Source organism: Leptonychotes weddellii, chromosome 10, assembly GCF_054177405.1.
Source record: "Leptonychotes weddellii isolate Sample4059 chromosome 10, ASM5417740v2, whole genome shotgun sequence".
NCBI lineage: Eukaryota > Metazoa > Chordata > Mammalia > Carnivora > Phocidae > Leptonychotes > Leptonychotes weddellii.
Window position 1 is genome coordinate 39,624,720 of NC_138378.1, and position 4,291 is coordinate 39,629,010.

At 46.0% G+C, this 4,291-nt stretch overlaps 1 pseudogene; it reads left to right on the forward strand.

Moving 5' to 3' along the window:
• Positions 1–471: 471 nt before the first annotated feature.
• On the forward strand, positions 472–2,654 carry LOC145723695 (TOX high mobility group box family member 4-like; annotated as a pseudogene).
• Positions 2,655–4,291: the final 1,637 nt, after the last annotated feature.

Below are 4,291 nucleotides of genomic sequence, written 5' to 3' on the forward strand. Positions count from 1 at the left end.
CCGCCGAGCAGGGAGCCTGATGTGGGGCTCGATCCCAGGATCCCGGGATCATGACCTGAGCCGAAGGCAGACGCTTAACGACTGAGCCACCCAGGCGCCCCTCTAATTCTTTAATTTAGAAGTGTGCAAAACCAATCCCACACATTTAAGTGCACACAAGAAAAAATGGGTTATCAGAATGCAATTATATTTTAGGATCACAGTAGATAAGCTGATTTTCATTTTGGACCTTATTCTTCCTTGTTGTTTTTTTTTATCTAAACACTTACTATTTGGAATAATAACTCATTGAAAGTTTTATTAATTGAATAGCTCTCAATTTGTTCTTTAGCCCTGCCATTTTCTGCCAAGGACTTTTCCTGATTCATTAAAGCATGACCTACTAAATGGGTGTACTGTTACCGAAATTTCATTTTCTTTTGTACTACAATGCTTATTGGAGTTCTGGTGAGGTTTCGAACCTCCAAAGCACAGCATTCAATATCATTCATTTAAAATAACTTACCACCGGTAGGGGTGGTGGGAGCGATGAGGGGGCTGAGACAGTGGTAGCCATTGTGTGAAGATGGAGCTTCCCGGAGGAAATGACAATTACCTGACCATCACAGGGTCCTCGCACCCCTTCCTGTCAGGTGCCAAGACATTCCATACACCAAGTCTGGGAGATGAGGTATTTGAAATCCCACCTATCTCCTTGGATTCTGACCCCTCCCTGGCTGTCTCAGATGTGGTTGGTCACTTTGATGACCTGGCAGACCCCTCCTCCTCTCAGGATGGTAGCTTTTCAGCCCAATATGGGGTCTAGACATTGGACATGTCTGTGGGCATTACCCATGGCTTGATGGAGCAGGGCGGGGTGGGGGGCTCCTGAGTGGAGGCTTGACCATGGACTTGGACCATTCTATAGGAGCTCAGTTTAGTGACAGCCCACCTGTTACAACTGATGTACCAATGACAGACATGCCATCTGGCTTGATGGGGCATAGCCAGTTGACCACCACTGATCAGTCAGAACCCAGTTCTCAACTTGGTTTAAGCTTAGGGGGTGGCACCATCCTGCCACCTGCCCAGTCACCCAAGGATCGTCTTTCAACCAGTAGTAGGTGAATCATTTTCACCTGCTAGTTCACTTCACAGGAATGGTATTGAGGATTTCTGGACGCAACTTCCCAGCCAGAAGACAGTTGTGGTGGAAGCAGGAAAAAAGCAGAAGGCCCCAAAGACAAGAAAAAAGAAAGATGCTAATGAACCTCAGAAGCCAGTTTCAGCATCTGCTTTAGTCTCTCGTGATACACAGGCTGCCATCAAGGGACAGAATCCCAATGCCACTTTTGGGGGAGGTTTCAAAAATTGTGGCCTCCATGTGGGATAGTCTTGGAGAGGAGCAAAAACAGGTGTATAAGAGGGAAACTGAAGCTGCCAAGAAAGAGCATCTGAAGGCTCTGAGTGCATATAAAGACACTCAGGAGTGTCAAGCCACTGTGGAAACAGTAGAATTAGATACAGTACCACCATCACAGACTCCTTCTCCACCTCCTATGGCTACTATTGACCCAGCATTTCCAGCATCAGCCTCAACAGAGCCCCCTGCCCTGTCCTGTCCCATTGTTGTTAACTCCACTCTTTCCTCCTATGTGGCAAACCAGGCATCTTCTGGGGCTGGGGCTCAGCCACCCCTCTGTTTTTTCCAGGCACCTCTGTTTTTGTGACATATTCTTTGACATGATCATTTTCATTATCAATTGGCTACAATCACCATGTTGATTATTACCAAAGAGAAGTTGCCCTCTTCTATGACTATGTCTTAAGGAAGAATGGTCACTGTTAGCCCGCCACAGTGGTGACCTCCCGGGGGATCCAACTAAGCCAAACCAGTACAGCCACTCCCCAGCCCAGTCAACAAGCCCAAATTGTCACTCGCTCAGTGTTGCAGCGGCACTCCACCCTGACGACAATCCCCCTCCACTGCAACAGATGCGTCAGCCACCCACTCAGCAGCAAGTCGCCATTCCGCAGCAGTCTCCCCCACTTCAGGCCGAGCCACAGCCTCCACCTCAGAAAGTTCGAACCCATGTACGGCAGCAGCCACCTCCTCTGCAGATGAAGATAGTGCCTCCTGAAAATGCAGACGCCCTTGGTCCCACCAGCTGTGGAAAGCAGTCCTGAGCGGCCTGTGAACAACAGCCCCGAGGCCCATACAGTGGAGGAGACCTCTCCTGAGACAATCTGTGAGATGATCACAGATGTATTCCTGACGTTGAGTCGCCTTCTCAAATGGATGTTGAATTGTGAGTGGGTCTCCCGTGATGCTCTCACCCAGCCTCGATGTGTGAGGTCGGGTTGTGAGAAACCTCCCGTTGTGAGGGAGGACTGGGACAGTGAGTACTGCAGCAATGAATGTGTGGTGAAGCACTGCAGGGATGTCTTTGTGACCTGGGTGGCTTCTAGAAATTCCAACACTGGTGTTTGTGAAGGCATCCATCCTGTTCTCCAAGCCAGGGAAGACTTAGATGCTGGGAACATGTCTCAGAGCCTCTTTTTAGAACACAAGCTGGGCTTTATGGTAGTGCCTGATCTCAACCCTTGACGGTCCTTTGTGCTTCTCCCCTTTTCTGTCTCTTCAGCAAGGGCCATACTGTGGAGCAAGGCCGTTGAGTTTGTTGTAATCTGGAGTTGCTTTTTACTTTCAAGGACAAGCAGAGATACCAGTGATAATAGCAGAGGAGAGGGTGAAGGGATATGAACAAGCCAAACATAGGGGTGCTGTTGGTTGGGGGTTGTTTGAGGAACTCGGGATAATTGTCATAGGGCATGCCTAAACAATTATTAAAATGTTGGAGAATACTCAAAAAAAAAATAAAATAATTTACCAGAGCCTTATGTGGACTGCTTTCTAATACCTATGAATATAAAATTACCAAAATTTAGTGTGATTTTGCTAAACAAATAATATTGCTAATAAGAAAATTTTACCTCCACAATTGTAGTTGCAGTAAATGACCACTAATTCCTGAGTTGTTCCCTTTTACTAAATATAATTATACTCTAGGCTCTTTATAGAGAAAGGACATCTAGGTTTTAAAATTGATTGTTTTTTAAGCTATTTAATCCAGTTTGAAAATGAATTAAATGCATCACAGTAATGTACAGGGCTTACCATTTATATTGAGGAAAGACATAACCAGAAAGTTTCCTAGATGTAATCTGAGACTTAGTGAAGTCCCATTTCTTCAAGCACCAACCAGCATTCACATCTACCCCATATAAAAAGCATTTGTTGCACTTGTCAAGGGAGCAAGAACCTCTTCTGCACCCACAACAGTCTCTACTGCAAGTGAATTTCTTGCCCATCATCACTGTAAACCGATCCCTGCCTCACAGCCGATGGGCCTGACAGCACGAATATGCAAGGCAGCTAGTGCAGGTCTTCTAACAGAGACCTTGCATTGCCTTTAAGTCCTGCTCCTGGTGCCAGCTTCATTATCTTCCACTTAATCTCTTCTGGTCACCAAATAAAAATCAGAGGGATGAGGTGCTGGCCCATGGGGCAAACTCATGCCACTGTGCTATTTTACTTGGCTGTCACGGTGGTGTTTGTTTGATTCTAATTTGAACCACAATAATGAGAAAATTGAGTCCACATTAAAAAAAAAAAGTATCTGACATTTCCTGAGAAATCAGATCTGGGCACACTGAACCCATAGTCTACCCTGGCACCAAGTGTACAGAGTTGAGTTGTGCCCAAACTCTGGCCAGCACATGGGCCTTTGAGTTTGCCACAGTACCCTTGACAAGTGTCAACCTTTATTATGTTTTTGCTGTTGCTTTCCCTTACTAGAGGAAAGGGTCTGCTTCCATTCGTGTCTGTGTCAAAAGGGAGAGAAGAGAAGTTATCCTGGGAGGGTTGCGTGTTGAGACAGAGACAGAGAGGAGAGGGAGGGAGGGAAGAAGGGAGAGAGACAGAGGGAGAGGGAGAATATTTCTCTGACAGAGTGAAGAATAATTCTATACTTTTCATAAGTAAATAGTAGTCCAGTTCCCTCATTTTCTTTTCTGCCTCGCCCCTCTATGCACTTGGATTTCAATCCCTGGTATAATTGCTTCTGTGAAGATTGTTCTTACCAAAATGGCTATGTCAAATCCCATTCCATGTGCTCTTCCATGACCTTATCACTCCTGCATGAAGAGATGAATTCTAGGTTCCCTCCCTCTGATCCTGGCCAGGCTTTTATGATGACCTCCATGAATAGAACACGGTAGAGGAGACACTCCTCGATTTCCAAGACTAGGT